We start from the raw sequence: 19,483 nt of genomic DNA, 5'->3' as shown, positions 1-19,483 counted from the left end.
AAATTCTTATCATTTACCTGGCATCCTCCTCCATGATTTTATCACATTCTTTGCTTCAAAAAAGAAGAAAAACAAGGAAGCGGTCTGACACATAAATGGCACTAAAATGCTATTAAGTCTGCACTCGCAAAGAAACACAAACAAAGAAAGGAGAAAACCCTAAAAATATTGAGTTTGGAAGCCAAATGTAGTACATGTTTTGGGAATCTGATCTTTACAATGCATCTCCCAGACGGCTGTCGCTGTTGGAGGGAGCTAGGTGGTGAGGGGAATGAAATGATAAGAAGTGGGAAGTGTAAATCTCCACCCTGGTTTTCATCATTGCAATAACCATGTGTGAGCTCTCATTTGTCTCCTTTGAAAACTGGCATTTGATGAAGCACAGCACAATTTTCTGAACCCCAAACCCTATTTTTACTTTTATTTGCAATTCTTTTTCCTCTGCTCTTTTACTTTTCCTGATTCTCTTTTTTCTCCTCCATTAAAGAATGTCCTCCATTCAAGAACAGGGATTTCAAGCTTTGCTTTCTTGTCAAGTCAAAGAGCCCAGAATTCATGAGTCTTTTGGTTTCTCTCTTTCCATTTCGAGATATGATGAGGTAGGTCAGGGAGATATGCATGGTGGTAGCAGAGGTGTTGCATTACCTAACCATGGCTCCAAGAACAGGAATTTGGAAGGGAAAAAAGGAAGTAATTAGGCCTCTCCCTCCTAAAATGCCTTTAAAATGTGTATTTAAGAAAATATGTGCTCCAGAGTCCAACAGAAAGCTGAAAGAGCTCTTAGATTTCAAAACACAGTGGGCTTGGAGCTTGAAGGGGATTTAGAGAGCCTGGAGCTATAAACCAGTCTGATCCCCTAAATTAACCAGATTCCTGCCTAAGCTCAAGAAGACATTGTCACCAAGAGCACCCACACTGAGGACAATTCTTGGATACAAATCTCTAAGATGCTCTAAATTGAACTTGCCTTAATAAGCACTTTGTCTTCAAAAAGACCAACAAATGGAAGGCAGCCTAGCATGGTGGTTAGGAGCACAGACCTGGTTGGAATCCCACTCTATTCGTGTTATGGGCTGAATTATGTCTACTCCCCAAAAGTCACATGTTGGAGTGCTAACCTCCCCAACACCTCAGAATAGGACCTTATTTGGAGATTGGGTCTCCATAGATGCAATCAATTAAAGTTAGGTCATTAGAATGGGCCTTAACACAGAACTGGTGTCCTTATAAAAAGGGGAAATCTGGACACACGGACTCAAAGAGAAAAAAAATTCCTGTGAGAAATGGAGGCAGAGATTGGGGTGTTGATTCTACACGCTAAGGAACACCAAAAATTGCCAGAAAATCCACCTGAAGCTCAGCGAGAAGCATGGAACAAATTATCTCTCACAGCCTCAGAACAAACCACCCCTGCCCACACCTTGAGCTCAGACTTCCAGTCTCCAGAACAGTGAGACAATCAACTTGTGTTGTTTAAGCCACCCAGTGTGTGGTGCTTTGTCACCGCAGCCCTGGAAAACTAAGACACGCAGTTACCATCTATCTGTGTGACTCCAGACACAGTTTGCGCACAAGTGGATGACCATAACACTGCCAAACTCAGATGGTTATTAGAAGAATTAGATGAATGTGCACAAGTGCTTTGAATTTGAATAAAAGTTGACACAAAAGAAGAGGTATCTGAGAATTTATTAAGTACAATTTTCTTTAAAAAATCAACACCTACGAAAGTCATTACAGGGGCAGCCGGATGGCTCAGTTGGTTAGAGCGTGAGCTCTGAACAACAGGATTGCCGGTTCAATTCCCACATGGGCCAGTGAGCTGCGCCCTCCACAACTAGATTGAAGGACAACTACTTGGAGCTGATGGGCCCTGGAGAAACACACTGTTCCCCAAAAGTCCCCAATAAAATTTATAAAAAAATTAAAAAGTCATTACAGGAATTGTTACTAGGTTGGTGCAAAAGTAATTGTGGTTTTTGCAATTATTTTTAACCTTTTAAACTGCAATTATCTTCGCACCAACCAAATAGTTAATTTGTCTGACTTTGCAGCCAATGTGGTATTGAGGGGAAATTTTTAAAAATCCTTTAGAAAGTCTAAATGCCATTACTTAGTCCAAGCATCATCAATGAATTGTTATAATTAGGGCTCTGTTGTTTTCTTCGTTTTTCTTTCAATAGTGTGATCTGGCAGTGCTTAGGGCCGTTAGGTCTCTCATAAATTATTAATCTGGGAGTTAATAATTCATGTTAATTGGTGCTATAAGGCACTTTCTCTGGCAAATGTGAGCAAAGGTCATAACTTTTTAACAGCAAAGGTGAAACCTTTTCTAAGTTTCTTTTTCCATGCTCTATCATGGAAATATGAAGATATGGAAGGCAAAATTTAACCAGAGCTGGGAAAGCAAGATAATTCCAAGGGTAAAGGTCTAGACTTTTAGTCACAGTTCACGCACCAGCACCACCTCCTCAGCCCCCTTGGAAGGAGAGAAGGGCTCCAGGGAACTCAGAGCACTCCAGCCCCACGACAAGCCTTCCCAGGAAGGACACAGCCACTCAGGTTTGTAAAGCTTGGGCAAGCCGGCATATAATAATTTTAAGTGTTGACTCATTCCTGAGCCAAAAAAAATTTTTTTCATAAAACAAGGCATTTGAGAGACTAGCTCCCCAGTGGGATTTTTCATAATGAATGACAATTTTTTAAATGACGTCGCGAGCGTTCATTCACACTGGGTGACCACCACAGAAACCCAGCAAATCCTTATCATCGTTGATTTCTTTGAGTTTAATTAACATATGTATGCTCTGCCTTTTTCTTTTCCAAAAAGAATTTGAGGTAATTCCTGTTGCAGACAGCAGAAGGCGAGAAATTAAAGGCTTCTTACCTCGAAAGGTTCACATTCACTATCCAACTCTTGGGTTTATGAAGCAGCCACTAATGGACTAGAGATCCTAGGTGTCTTAGACCTTTTTAGGTCTTGATAACTATTTGAACGTTTCATGTGAAGTCCCAGATGGATGTAAGGAAATAACGTTTTCCCATTTGGAGAATAAAATTATTCTTACTAGCTTGTTTTCAGTTTTGATTAAGAGATAGATCTAAAATATGTAAAAATGACGTCTGAGGACTTAAGATGAAATTTAAATGAAAAACACTAAAGAGTTTGGGGGCTAGAAGTGAAATCCTCTAGCCCTTGTTTCTCTAAAGAAAATTTGAATAGCATATGCTTTGCATTGTGCTCCTTTTCAGTCATTTACATATTGGGGAAATGTATATTTGGCAACAGGTCTTACTGTTAGGAGTCCTTGAAACATGCCCTTTGAAAATGTTTTCATTTCTGGCACATCTGTGAGTTTTAAGCAGAATGAAAACACAAAAAGCAAAAAAGAAAAATATGTACGGAAAGGAATGATTTTTCCAGCCGCATGTAGCACAATAAGAAAGCAATCAGTCAGCTGTGCCTTTAAAAATGGGTTCGTGCCTGGATTTTCCAAGGATTTCCTTCTAAATGACCATTTCTCTACAGAACTAAACTAATGTAAAGAGACAGGTTGTTCTAGTGCCAGAATTAAACAAGCAGGAAAGGACAAGGCTATATTTTCACAGAGGAACTTGACCATGTAATATCCACTCTGTTTCCCTTACAGCCTTTGGGGTTAATTTGAGAAGAAGGTGCCATATGCCCACTGCATAGCTCAGACGTGCTTTTCGGGCCTGACTACCAATCACCACCAGACTTCTATTATTTGCAGTCAGTAACAAAGATTCATCCTTGTGTCCATCAAGCAACAAGGAGAATCTTTGTCACTTAGTGTAATTAATAGCGGCACCTCGCATGGGATGACGGGAGAAGGATGCCCTTCACACGCACTTAGGTGAGTTCAGATCAAGCTTCACGGATCCTGGTTGCCTTCTGACCAAACTGAAATGCCAGAACAGAGGTGGGAAGACGGTAAGCAAAGTGTTGCCTTCCGTCCTCTACGTGTTCCTACCTCGAGGCCCTATAACTATAGTCCAAGAGCGCTCTGAACTCTTCCCACCGAACAAGATGGACGTGAAGACACCACCATGTGTGTGTCCTACACCCGTGTATTGTGTCTTTCCTGCTGTTCTGCCAGCACATCGTCTCCATGACCCTCCAAATAGATTCCATTATAGCATAAAAAATAGAAACAGAAATGAGAGATTACGTCAGTTAATCTGCTCAATAACCCTTCAGAGAATGTATTTCAGACTCTGCTTTAAAATGAAAGAACTGAAAACTGAAGCTTGGAGAGGCAAGTACTTCCCCAGGGGAACACAGACAGAAATTGCCAAATCTAGATTCAAATCCAGGGTTTGGGCTCCCTTTACACTGTAGTGTGGCCGTTTCTTTCCCTTTTTAGATGCTTATTTTTAAATTATTTGGGGGGCCCCACTTCTTTCTTTTTCCTCCTCTTCCATAAAAATGGAAGGATTTATCTCACTGGTCCCCAGACCTTTATCTTTCTGTCCTCCGTCCTGGGGCAAACACAATCTTCTCTCTCAAGGGTTCAGGGTACCTTTAAATACTAATGGTTCTTCCCCATCATTCCAGTTTCAATCAGTGAGTCTCAAAGGTCTCTTCCCAGAGGCCATTTTGTCACTTCATTTAGCAAACATACAAAAATTCTAAGGCCAATGGGTTTTCTTTTTCTTCTTTTCCTTTCCAAAGAGAAAGTAAAAATGTCCCACATTTTTCCATCCTTGACCCACAATCTCATTGATCTTCTACCATAGCTTTAAAAATATGTCCCCTATTTTTCCCTTGGCTTAACCCACCAGATATGCGCAGCACGTTTTCTCACCCCTCTCCTAGGCAGACTGACTAGGAATGCCCAGCCCAATTTACTGGGGGTGGTTGGATTTCATATCCCTGCTCTATTGCCTTCCCCCCAACGTAATCAGCATCTACCCTGACCCCCTTCCTCTCTTCAGGTGTCAGGACCCCCGACACTTTCCTCTGAACATGAATGTTCTCCATCCCCCTCCTCCCCTGACCTCTCCATCCACAGCTCAGTGTCAAAACCACCAATACCTTCTCCCTTCCCTACCTTCTCAGGGACTCTTTTTCCATCATCCCACGTTGCCAGCTCCTGTCCTCCCCAGTCTAACCATCATTGTAAGGCCTCTGCAGTATTTCCAGTCAATGTTCAAGGTGCTCTTCATCCAATTTGGGAACTCCCCAACCTAGCTGCATTGCAATAGGTTGTGGCAATGACAACTTAGGGGACCCAGCCTCCTTAAGTTGGTTCTGACTTGGGATCTGTGGCTTCATACTGCACCCCCTCCTTTCTGCTTGGCCTTTCTAAGCTGCTAAGGACAGGAGTTCTTTAGTCTTGGTGACACTATGCATATATAATAAATTATATTACTACAAGTGAACATTAAATTCCAATTGTATACAAAAAGATCAGACAATTAAGTTCACGCACTTTCTAACATACACGGTGGAAAGTTCGTGAGCTTAATTGTCAAACTGGGGTATGTGTGTATTAAATCATAATCATACCCAGCCAATAGACATATGAAAAGATGCTCAATGTCACTAATCATCAGAGAAATTCAAATTAAAACCACAATGAGATATCACCTCACACTTGTCAGAACTGCTATCCTCAATAAATCAACAAACAACATGTGTTGGCGAGGATGTAGAGTAAAGGGAACCCTCGTGCACTGTTGGTGAGATTGAAAATTAGTGAAGCCACTATGAAAAATGGTTTGGAGGTTCCTCAAAAAATTAAAAATAGTTCTACCATATGACCCAGCAATTTTACTTCTGGGTATTTATCTAAAGAAATCTACAACACTAATTCAAAAAGATATACGCACCTTTCTGTTCGCTGCAGCACTATTTACAATAGTTAACATATGGAAGCAACGTCAGTGCCCATCAACTGACAACTGGATGAAAAAGAAGTGGTACATATATACAATGAAATATTACTCGGCCATAAAAAAGAGTGAAATCTTACCATTTGTGACAACATGGATGAACCTGGAAGGTATTATGTTAAGAGAAATAAGTCAGACAAAGACAAATACCATATGTTCTCACTAATATGTGGAATCTAAAGAACAAAATAAACAGAAAAATATATATTTTAGCCATTTTTGTGAGGACATGATGTTTTCTCATTGTGGTTTTAATTTATATTTCCTGATTACTAATAAGACACATTTTTGTCTGTTCTTTCCTTTTGTGGTTTTAATTTTTCTTTTACTTTTACATCTTTTGTGGGGGTGGGATTATTTGATGTACTACCTTATGCAAAAAATCATGATCATGTCTTCCACATTCATAGGCGTTCCTTGCCTACAAAACATACTATTTTTGAGTCAAAGCCAGTCTGCATTTACACTGAAAGCTTAGTCCAGAGTGGCAAGGTTTGCAAGTATAATTTTAATTTCTGCTCCTACAATACCATTTTTGGTGGACTTGTTCCTAATGAGTAGTCCCTTCTTCCCACCCCATACCCCCCTCACATTATACCACTGGTTTTGCCTTAAGGAAAATATAATGCACATTCTTGGGACCTTAATAGACAAGATGGAGAGTTAGCTTCCGCTGTTGTCCTAATAGTTAATATCCACTCATAGAATCTACCAGAAAACTATGTCGGTGTTCTGGGTACATGCTGAGCTACAGAGCAAGCTAAAATGACGTACTGGGAATGGAAGCACCAGTTGTCCCCAAATGCCTCTGTCTAGCCCACAAGTTTAACGTCCACCTAAGTGTCTCAGGCAAATGTCATGACCAAAGCCAACTTCTTTGCTCCCCTCTCCAGCTGAAACCAGGCAACAGGTTTGGAAATTATCCTGTACGCCTCCTTTTTTATCCTCCCTGACATCATCCAAGTCCTGCCCAATGCATTACCTAAAGTCACCTAAATCTGTCCTCTACCCTTCGGCCCCATTAGTGCTTTCTAAATGCAGAACTAGAAATGGTATCACAGTGCCTTAACTGCCGTTGAACCTGCACCCTGGGCTTGTTTAAAACCCTTCACCACCTCTCTGTTACCTACACCATAAACTCGTGGCGAGGTCCAGGCTAGCCAGATGGATCTGGGGGCAACCAGACTCTCCATTCTCAGTGCTCCACTTAGCTTGCTCTCTAGCTCAAAATATACACGACAGACTGATGCCACTTTCTGCTAGAATCCAGGAATGGAAGGTATTAGGATTACAGCAGAAGCTGTTTCACATTTCTTAGGATGGCATACAAGGCTTCCCAAGCTCTGACTTCTGCTGAATTTGAATTTACAGCAATACTGGACTGCTTACCGTTCACCAAGCCATTAGCCTTTGTACATATGTTCCCAGCAGGAAGATCTCTCCCCGACATCCTTACATGCCCATACTAACCCCTTGCCCCGTTACTCATCGAGAAAAATGTATTTACAAGCTTGGTCAGATATCACAGCCCCTGAGATCTTTCTGACTCCTGACTGCCTCAGCCTTAACCCAAACCACAAATTCCCTCAAAGAACGAAACACACCACCTGCACACAGTGGTATAATTATTTCCATTGACTTGGCCGCCCTAGAAAGTATTTTGTTGAATATTTAAATGTAAAGGTTATTATTCACAACATATTTTACTGGAATGGTACTGTGTTACATTACTGTTTGATGAGTAGAAATGCAATATGCCTAATTTGAATCTTACGAAATTAGAAATATGTGTTCCTTTTTACCTAAAAATGTCAATTTCACAGAGTTAAATCTATTACATGCATGTACATGTAACTGGTCTTTATGTGTTGATCAATTATATAAATCATTTAATTTCACTTTATTTTATGTGCACTATTTATTTGTTCCACAAAAATTCTAAAGGAAAAGGTCAAAAACAACAACCATGATTAGCTAATTATATTTTATGAAATTAAGGGAGTTTCACCATTGCGATACATCCCAGCAGGAAAAAGAATTGATAGGCTGATGAAGGCCCACTTCACCTGACTTTGAAGGAACCACACCACTGCCTCTTTCGTGGATTAAAATAAGTCATAAAAGTTACCTTTCTGGAAATGGATGGGTGCTGTCAGGTATCATATGGCAGGTAGATTTTATTTACCTTTAAGTCATAGTTCCTTCTCACATACATACTGAAAGACGGCAGAAAAGCCGGGATCATTAAACATCACTGGTAATCATCAAATGGCATCTAACTAAGTCTTCAATGTTTACTAAGACAATTTAAAGTTTAATCTTTGATCCCACTTGTTTTACATATTAAGAAAACCTTGGACTGTATTGCAGATCTTTATTCCTCATGAAATCAGTCTATAAAACAATCAATTAATTTGTAGAAGTCACACAGGAAAGACAGTGTGACAACAATGCTTAATCTCACTTGCTTAACGCATTCAGTCATGCTTAACTTCCACAACAGGTTGCAGCTTCTCAGAGTCATTTGTTGAGGAAGAGCATAATTAGCTATGTCCACACCAAACCAGTCTGTGAGCCCCTGAAATAGAGGTGAGAAGCCCTGCTTCGGGTCCATTTTCTAAGGCAAATAGCTAAGCGCTCCATTATCCATGAATTGGACCCTCCAATGCATATAAAATGACCACTCACAAGGAGTAATTAAGAGCTGTCATTCCTTTCTAATAAAAGTGAGCTCATGCACTGAAAGGTAGGAATTCATCCACGTTAAACCCCAGTGGACTAAATTCTACAGCTAGAGAATTAGATAGAGCACCTCAGCATCTTTCGGGGAATCCAAAACTGCTATGCTTCAGCTGTCTGCCCCACACTAGCCTACTCCCTACCCGCTGGTCACTGGACAATAATATGGTCAATCGTAAGACTCCCTCTTCACCTAGACTTAGGGTTTTATTTTCATTCTCCACTCCCTTAGACTTGAGATTCCAAAGCTTTCCTTTCATCTCATACTTCCCTCATATTGATCCAAGATTTAAACACCGGTTTCCCTGATGTTTCTCTTTCTCTTCGTTCTCAGAAACACATTCCCTGACGGAGGACTCAACCATTCACTCCACTTACTCTGAATAGAAGCCAAACAGCTTCCTTTCCACCTACGAGTAGACTTTTGTTTGTTTGTTTCTGTGTTTGCTTGGTTTTTTTGGTCCTATTGTAGCTTTACTCTCTTTCAAACGATTAATTGATGATGGCTTCCAAAAACATTTAAATTTTGAAAGCTTATCAAGGAAAACCCTCCTCTCTGCCCTTCACCATCTCTTATCTAGCCATTCATCCTATTTTCCAGAGCCTAGCACTTCCCTTGCTGTCTTCAGCTACCTCTCCTCCACCACTGGATGTGACTAAGCCAATTTATATATTGGCTTCTGAAGAACGAGATGGCCAGTGACTGCTGTTTTTCCCTCTACCCTCTCACTCTACCTCCTCCTGCCCCTCCCATCCCCCATACACACCACCTTTCTTCTTACAGAATTCGTAAAAACATGTAACAAGCTGACTCTAAAAATATGATGTTCCCTCTTCTAGAAGTCGGTTATAAAGAGCAGAAGAAATGGCTGAAGAAGTTATCACCCATTACTAATGAAAAAAGGGGACTATTTCCTATTTCTTTAATTCCTGGGAAGAGATTTTATGGGTTGGTTCACTTTCTCCCCAGTAATTTATTTACTGTCCCAGAAACTTGGGAGGCACTTAAAAATACTGATAGAATTTTTCTTGTATAAAAATATGTTGCATTTATCTGAACAAACTTAAGCTTGAAAAAGTACAGATTCAATTTGAATTCCAAAAAGACGCATTTCCTCATCTATACATTGAAAGGTTTTCCTGGAATTTCATTTTATTGATGCCCATACATTTATCAAATTAAACCTGAGGAGGAAGAAAGTGCTTTTCCTTGAGAAGTTTATGGGAACAGAAGCACCAAAATAGAACCATTAGATAACTTAGAAAAATTCAACATTTACCTCTAAATAGCACCCCAAAAAGGAAACCATTCTAAGAGATGAACATTTTATTTCTTTTTCATTACAGCATCAAGTATCATAAATAGATCAAGTTGGTTTGCTTCTGTTATTTAGAGCAATAAAGTAAAGTTAAGCTTGTAGTACTTTAAAGTGTATGGTCTTTTTAAAAATATGCCTAATGGAGACTAAACAGGCATACAACTAAATGCAATCTTAGACTAGATCTGTATTGAAGGGGAAATGTTATAAGGGCTATTATTTGGTCAATTATCGAAACTGGAATGCAGACAGATTACATAAAAGTATTATATTGATGTTAAGTTTACTAAAGTTGATAAGTGTATTGTGGTTATACAAGAGAATAATTTCTTAGGAAATACACTGTTCTTAGGAAATACACTGAAGTACAGAAGGATAACAGGCCATGATATACGCAACTTACTTACAAATGTTCAGAAAAAAATATTATGTGTGTATGTGTATGTATGTATATAGAAAGAGAGAACAAAGGAGGAAGCAAATAGAGTAAAATGTTCACAACAGATGAATCTGGGTAAAGGGTATTTGCTGTTCTTTGTAAACACTCTTATTGCAGTTTTCCTATATGTGTGAAATTATTTCCAAACAAAGGGTTTTAAAATATGCCTCATGGTTTGAACTTGTTTTGAAGAAGAGTTGGAAAGTGGAGAGACAAAAAAGAAGAAGAATTATTGGAAAATAATTCTCCACAAGATGGGAAGATGACGGCTTCTTCCCAGCTTTGGAGATGGGTCAACACCATAAGTGCTCATCGTACTTCTGTCTACCGGCTTCATTCTTCTCTCTCTAGTCTTCCTCATCAGTAAACAGCCTTCAAAAGCATTAGAGTTGCTCAAAAATATCTACAAACGAAAGGTGTGATTGGTGTACGGTGTGCAGCATCATTTTGGCACTGAATCCTGTTCCTCCTGCTGCTGATGAAACGTCCACCGAATGGGGCAAACACAGTTTTATGCTAAATCCTGGGGGTGGGGAGGAGTTCCTTGGGATTGAAGTTCAATGTTATAAAACTTAAAGTACCTTTGAAATAGATGGCTATATTTCAGATCAAGGTAGGAAACAAAGTTTTCTAATAATGATGATGATAATTTGTATCATTCTAGTCTAAGCTTTTTTAAATGTCTTAACTCATTTAATCTTCATAATCTTATAAGAGAGGTGTAATGATGATTTCCAGTTTACAAATGAAGAAACTAAAGTCCAGAGAGACTGAGTAACTTGCCCAAGGTCACACAGCTGGTAAGTTGCTGAATTTGAACCCAAGTGGTCAGACTCCAAAGCCTCCATTCTTAACAACCACACTTGATTTCTCAACTACACCCTCCTAGGTCTCAGACATTAGTCTTTTTCTGCTTGTTAGTTAAAACAGTTCTAATTATCCTAATTGGCTGGTTGAGATGCCACTGTAGATACCACAGTGTCTTTGTTTTAAATCCCATTGCCCGAGTTTCATAAAGCAAACCTCTATTGAAAAGTCAAAATTACTCTATGGCCACTATTAAATTTCTACGGTCACATTCATTGTGTGATCTTTTCAGTAAGTGAAATCACCACTCCCAATTGAGCTAGAAAGATTAAATAATTAACTGCTTCTCCTCTTCAGCAATATTCTCACAACCCAAAAGGATCTCTCCCTTCACAATCCATTGTGAATCATTAGGTAGCATTCAATTCCATAACAACAGGAAATGTACCAGTTCCTTGCAAATAATCCCTGAGTGAGATGATCTAAGACGTGTTTTGTTAGTTTAGCTAAGACTTCACAAAGGTTCTCATCAAGAAACCTATTTACCCTTCTCAGGTAGCGTTCTTGGAATGAGCCGTCACTTACTTCATGGGTTTCTTCCTCCCAAAGAAAGCGCCCCAGCAATAATAGGGGTGGTGTTCTAGTAGAGGCAATGGTAGTAGCAGCTGGGACTAGCAATGGGGGTAGCGGCTAACCTTTCACTGAGGATCAGGCACTATTCTGTGATTCTCCCTCGAACATCCCTGTGATGTAAGCACTCGGAGGGGCCCGTTTTATAGCTGAGGTAGTGGACGCCCAGAACAAGGAGGGCATCCTGGCCAGTGGAAAGTCAGATTTTGCAACTACCTTATATTGGTCAGACAGTTTAACTACTGCAATAAACAACCGTAAATCTCAGTAGCTTAACCTCGTAAAGGTTTATGTCCTGCTCATATCACAGTCTGATCAGACTGTAGCCTTCTACAAGATGATTCAGGGACCTTAGACCCTTCTTCCTGGTAACTCCACCATCCTCTGGTCCTTGGAGTTCTCCTTGGACCACACCCAGATAATGGAGAATGAGGAGACTTGGAACGTGGTCTCCTGTGTGACCAGGAGCAAAAGGAGCAAACACTTAGCTTGCTGTTGGAAAGGTCACCGAAGCCTGGGTTAGGTGGCACAAAGGAGGGTGAGCAAGAGAAGAATGTTGTTCCCTGCCCGCCTGTCCCGTGTGGCACGCCCCTCTCCCTCCCTCACCCGCTCCACACAGAAATCCGACGTCCACACAAGCCTTCTGGGGTCAGGAAATCACACTGTGATTTCTTGTGCTTTCAAGAGCAATCGATCCTTTGACTCTTCTAGGCCAGGGTCTCCCTCAATAACTAAACAGAAGCAGCAGTGGGGGGTGAGGGCCAGAGACATGAGAACAGCCTCTCATTCACCCAAACTTTGGCCTGAAGTAAGCAAAGTGCTGACACAATGGCTTGGCCTTGACCTGGGTAAGGCATTGTGTCATATGAGCCTGTTTCTGAGTGCCCAGCCTGGAGCTCACTCTGGCTCTCACCACCTTAGCTTTTCATTAAGTCACAGAACTTTCATGAAGTTAAGTCAGGCAAATCGGGGCTTAGCTAACTATAGTTATAGCCACCCAGGAAAAGCAGAGGTAACAAAACAGAGATGCTTGTTTAGAGTTGACAACCTCCATCCTTGCCATTCAGTTGTGTCCTGTTTATTCTAAATGCTATTTTGATTCATCTGTCGGTCTCTTAAGACATTCCCTTTTCATTATGTATAGTAGGGAAATTTCTTATCGAACATCAAATTCCAAACATCCAGTCTTTCATTGGTCCAGATGATAAACTGACTGTTGTCTTAAAAATATCTCTCAAATATCGTGACTTTGCCAAAATACTGTTTCAGGCGTCATTTATATAACAATGCCACTATCCAACAACATTTTTAGTGTCGCATGACTAATTCAACGTTCCTTTAGAACACATAAGTCAACATAACTTTCCTCTGACCAGTTGGTACTTCAATGTCTTTATACTCCACCTGTTATCAAAACTCCAGGAAAAATACAGTGTCTAATTAAGAACCACTGCAGTGTTCACTGAAAATATATAGCACAAAATGTTTAAAGACAAAATGCAAAAATCATCATTCTAGGCCCCCTTTCTCTGTTTCTCCCCACCTTCCTCCTTCTATGAGGTTTCAAATAAAAATTGAGAAAAGAGGAAACTTTCCAAATAAAACTATATAAGCAGATCCATCAGACATAATATCTGCATAATTCTGTATAAATATAATTATGTACACATGACCCAACAGAGTTAGAGATGATAAACAGAAAGGACCAGCTAGAAAGTAGTGGACCTGGTAGAGCCGATAAAGGAAACATGAGATTTTATTTCAAGGAGTTAAAAAGACCATGGAATCTTGATGTGACAGGAATTGTAACAAGAATGTGGCATCGTTTAAAATAAACCATCTCGTAGCTTAGGAAACAGACATTAAAACTGGCATAATTCAGCTCACTTAATTGTTGCGAGTGCCTACTAAAATGAGGTGTCGTGTGACACACTGGAGTTGGAGAGAAAAATAAAGACATGGTCCTTGCCTCTGAGGAGGGAGATGCACACTTAATTTCCTTGCAAGGTGGTAAATGTGATGACAGAGACATGCACGGGTGAAGGAAGAATGGAGGACTGGACCTCAACCATGTCCTAGGGACTGGGACAGTCTGTGACATGTGAGAGGAAACTGCCAACCTAAGGATATAAGCAGAGTGAAAGGCATTTAAATGTGGGCAAGAAAAAAAATGATCAGAAGAGCTGTCATGGTGGGAGTGTGTCAACAGACCAAAGACGAGCAGGAAAGCGTGGAAGAGTCTGCCTTGATTCAACTCAGAGGCCCAGCAACTGGCAAGGAGAAGGGAACATACCTGCAGACACTTCTAGAAAGCTGCACATGTAATACATTCTTCACTCACCGCAGTGGTGATTTCATCTATCAGAACATAGCGGAAATAATAAGCCCTACCCAGGACCAAATTCTGATTAACCAAAATAAACTGGGAGAGGAAAAGTAACAGGAATCCAAAAGAGAATTACTGTATCTCCTTGGGGTTTCAGAGCCAAGCAAGATAATATATTTGAAAAATCCTAAGAAAAAAGAGTCAGAAAAAAATTCCATAGAATTTCATGGGCAAAGACTTTGTGTAGAGAGAAGACAATTCAAGAAGGATTCAAGGTTCTAAAAAAAGTAAAACTGATTGTAGCATTATCATCAAAAATAATGCCTATGGGTTTTTGGTTTATAGAACAACATTTCTGCATTAAGAACATTTTAGAAATTATGAAATTTGTAAGTGAAATTGAAAACACTCATAATTCCACTAACCAAAAACAATGATTTTCTCTGCAATAAATATACTCAAATTGGAATCAAATAGTATATTCTACTTTTTTCCTTTAATACAACGTAAGCATATCTCTATTAAGTTAGTTTTCTTTAAAAAAAAAAAAAAATCACTTCACCTCTATGATAAGTGCCTGTTACACGGATGGTACTAACAATGGTTTCAGCACTCCCTTATTGTTCAAAATATGTCATTAATAATTTGCTACTATGAGGTTGGTGCAAAAGTAATTGTGGTTTTTGCAATTATTTTTAACCTTTTAAACCACAATTACTTTTGCACAAACCTAATGTTATAAATAACACTCTGATGGACATCTTGAGGTGCCACGTAAGTAGGTGTTCATATCCTTTACAACGGCATGGGCTGTGGCCCCTCCTAGCTACTATGGATTGCTGATTTTCTGGCTTACACAGCTCAAAAAATGTTCCTGGCTGGCTAAGGCACTTGTCTAAAGAAATATCACAAAGCTTCCTTTCAGTTGTCCTTCATAATGGAGGAAAACAGAGATGAAAACCTTTAGGCACTGTGTCATGCACTCTCTGCATGGCCTGAAAACGTGTGAGAACAGATCCAGGGAATTCTGAGACACCGTGGCCTTGAGGGGCGGGGCTATTTTGAATGCTAACTAATTTCGTTCACTTTCTTTTGTGCTAATCAGAAGTTTGGCCAATGAATCCTTTTGCCCCTCTTCTCATCTGAGAGATTAGCAATGCTGTAGTCTCTATAAAGAGAGAGTTTTTCTTGTTTTTTTTTTTTTTTTTCTTTACACAAGTCACACACTTGGGAGGAGGAATACACAAGAGATGAAAATGCAACTAATTTTGTCCAGGCCTGGCAAGTTGTTCATGCAATTGCCAAGTCAAGGGGTACAAAACACAAAGACTGCTGGGTGAGAAGCCAGAATTCAGAGCCAGGAGAGTTAGATGGGGTGCAGAGGTGCCCATGTGGTGAGTGGGGAGCAAAGCTGGCAGCCAATGTGTCAGGAGAACAGAAACTGAGCTGGAGGTCAATGGCTGGTGGGGGTCCACGGAGGACAGTTGGTCTCTTTTTGTCCGCAGTTCAGTGAATTTGCTAGTTGGAAGCTGCCGCTTTGAAGCCAAGTGTGGCTTGAGACCATCATGAGAACGGTGAGCTAATTGCTAAGGAGAAGTCTCTGTGATAGCCCGAACCAAACTCACAAGGAAGTGTTGGACGTAATTACGCACGGTTTCAGAGGACAAAGCAAGCGAACCTACAGAGTGTGTCCTGCCGACCCCACAGATCTCAGAACTGGCTCAGCATCCTGGGAGCCCTGTTAAAACATCACCTCTCAGTGATCTTAAGAACTCAGCCGCACTGCTCACAAGACGGCGAGGTTCCCTGAGCAAAGGACAGACACGCGTTTACAGTGACTCCATCTTGTGAGAAAGTGCATTTCCCTGAGCACCAATGTACCACACAACACGTGTCCTCCCAACCAGAAGCTCAAGAGACCTTGGGAGGAGAGGCTTTAAAAATGCCTAGTCACAGCAGGAGGCAACAAGGGCTCTGGCACTGGTCGCCCTCTCTTTCCCACTGTCCGTCAGGGCCACAACTGCACAGAAGAGCACCCCATTTCAGGCCCCTGTGCTGGGGCAGGGAAGAGGAGGAAGGGGCTGGCGAGCTCGGAGGCTCAAGTAGCAGCGTGCTCTTGGCAGAGGCTGCTGCTAATTTTCTTTGGCTGGCTCTGACTACCTGCCTAAAAGCGCTGCAATGCAGGAAGGAAATTTTTCAAGAGATTAAACTATTATTGTTTCCTGTGTGGCTGTCTTCACTGGTGTATGAAAAAAAAAGCTTTAAGGGCACTTGAAAAGAGATTTGTCTGAATAGCAGGGCTGTTGTGATTCATCGCCCCCTCCAGTCGGGATTTGGCCAATTTCCTCAGGAAAGTGGTTGATTAGGACCCACGGATTTATCCGTGGCCTAAATATAAAATGTCATAAAGGTGATTCATGGTGAGCTCACCGTCGAAGGAAGTTAAAGAGTTTATAAAAGCTATTTTTAACAGTTCTGAAGGGGGGAAAATCTCATCTGTCACCTTGCCAACCTGTTTCAATAGTTAAAAACCTCTTTGTAGCCCCTGATAATTCATGTTACCAACTGTTAAAGGTCGTTGTTTTTTCTGGTTTTACACGTTTGTTTGCAAAATTGATGCAGTGTGTTTTGCTGTTTATAGAAACGCACAAGAGGAAAGGAAAACAAAGTGTGTTTCCACCGTGATCAGTGACTGCTGCTCCTCATAATACTTAAGCACAATAAATGTGTTTCTTTCCCCCCCACCCCCGACTTGCTGTTTATGCCCTTGCCAGGCAAGTAGTAACTGATGGAGGGTATTCTGAGACAGTTTTCAGAGCCCAAGCAAAACTGGCCTGGGATTCCCAAATCCGGGGAAATCATAGTAGTTCAGAAAGTGGATGATGGCATTGATGGCCACTAGCAGGTCTCACATGATGTCACAAAACGTGACGTCACATTTCCCAGAGACGCTCCAAAACGTGATGCTATCGTCACGGCAATTCCACAAGGCAAGGTCCCTCCTCCAGTCATAAACCAACCAACTTTGTTTAAAGAAACAGATGATCAGCCTCTTTTTAAAGCTTAATTTCCTGTAAAGTAGCCACCAAATTCTCTGAAATTGGCATTTAACCATTGGCTGAATGATGCGGTAACTCACTTAAAACTATTTACTGAAAACAAAGGCTGTCATTGTTGGCTAGATGTTCGGGCATTTTATGGATGATAGGAACATGAAGACATGAGTGTACTCTGTAACGTGTGTAGGGTGGGTGGGCTGAGACGCGCGGTTAACTACTGAAATACAACCAATTGCTATCAACTCTTTTGAGTGACTAGCAAAACCGATTAAGATGCTTCCTGTGATCCTTGCATCATTTTGTAAGTTGACCTTAATTGGCATGGGAAATCTGATGTTGGATAGGGTATCCATTACTTCTTTCATTTCTTTAGCAAACATTTATGGGGACCCTCTAATGTGGCAGGAATACCAACCACTATTCAGTGCTGGGGAGGCAAATATGACTAAAGGCTCAATAAGCTCCACTGTGAGCCCAGCAAGTAAAGAAGGTTCTCACAAAAGAGCGAGATAAGTGATATGATAATATGTATACATGCACTCGGCGTGGGTCAGGGAGCGGTAGAAGATTTTTCTCCCACAGTGCCAGAAGTAGACATCATCATAGCTACCATAACTAACTAGAAGCTTCTGCTTAAGAGCACAACCCAGAAGTTGCAGGAATGGCTCTCTCTCATGTCCCATTGGCCTGAACTTAACTCTGATCACCACACCTAACTGCAAAGGAAGCTGGGAAATGTAGTCTCTAGCTGAGCAGCCATTGCCCCCTAAAACAATGGAGTTTCTATAACTAAAAGAAAGAATGGGAGAACTACTATTAGAGGACAGTTAGCAGTGTCTGTACCTGTCTTTTCAAACTAATGTCTAAAAGGGACCCTAATATCAAAAGTGTCAACCAGCAAAAAGTTCTCTGTTGAATATGCAAAGCACAGGGCTGCATCCTACAGACTTCACAACAAAGGATGAGACACTTGATCGTTATTTTGCATTAAAATTGCTTATAATTTCCATTTAATTAATTATAACAAAATTCAATCTATTTTCACATCAAAACAAATATCAATATGTATAGGGTTTGTTCAAAATGTAGTAGGAAATTTAAGTGCAAGAGGAACCAAAGGAGGTGAGGTCATCTTCAAGTCTTCAGACTCAAGGAATGATAGCAAGAGTAAGGAAGAGCCCCTGGAATCAGAGTCAGCTGCTGTCATGGGCTCCTTCCTCTGCCCTATGAGCTCTTCCAGCAGAGGGCTGTCCTCTTAAGTGCAGGTGCCCCAAATGCCCTCTCTTCTTTTGTCCCATTTAGATTTGGTAACGAGGCTTCATCTAGTTTCCCAGGGTGAAGTCTTTGGATTCTGCCAATTTCCTCGCCCTTTCCACTCTTCATAACTGTTACTCTAAGGCCCAATACTCTCACACGTGTCCCCTTGGGATACTCAGAACCATGCTTCCGGCTCAGTCCAATCATTCACGGTAAGCAGGTAAACAAGGAAATAAAGTGAGGACAGATACAGTCCCCAGTCCCATCCATCTCCAAGGAGTGCCTGTTTGGACATTACAGACTTTTGAGGCTCCTACCACACTCTCCAGTTAAACTTGATAAATATGCATGTAACTGAACCCAATTCCAAATCTCATACAAAGGACTTCAGTGAAAGTAATCTCCAAGTGGGTTTTCTAAAAATATGCTACTGCCATATTCCATGCCAACCCTCCAGGATTCACCCTAATAAGAAATGTTCATAAAAACAACACAATGGCAAAAACACTTACCACAAACAATGATTCTTTCCCAAGCCTAAGTCTCAACCCATGTAGCTGTGATATTGAAATGAGAAATAGATTTTGTGAAACTGTGTTTCAGGACTTGGTCCAGGCTCTTTCTCCTTCCCCATCTACGCGTTCCCTCCACGTGACACATGGCAGTCTGTGACTGCCATGAACAATGACAAAGACGCTAAGTTGACTTCCACATTTCAACTCCAGTCTCAAGCTCTCTCCTAGGCCTCACACTCATATATGCCATTGACAGTTAGGCATCTCAACCCCAACCATCTCAAACTCAGCCTAACCACACCGATGTTCACCATGTCCTCCAAACTGCTCCTCCGCCAGGTTCCCTGTGTCAGCCAGAGGCCCTCCATCATGCCCCAGCTAAACATCCGGGCATCACCCACCCTCCAATCTCATCAACCGCCAAGTCTTGTTGACTGTCTTCTAAATGGTTCTCAAATCCATCTACTGCTAGA

Source organism: Rhinolophus sinicus, chromosome 17 (genome assembly GCF_057876585.1).
Source record: "Rhinolophus sinicus isolate RSI-liver-muscle chromosome 17, RSI-T2T, whole genome shotgun sequence".
Taxonomy (NCBI): domain Eukaryota; kingdom Metazoa; phylum Chordata; class Mammalia; order Chiroptera; family Rhinolophidae; genus Rhinolophus; species Rhinolophus sinicus.
The sequence above is the reverse complement of the archived record's forward strand: the minus strand, read 5'-3'. Positions refer to the sequence as shown.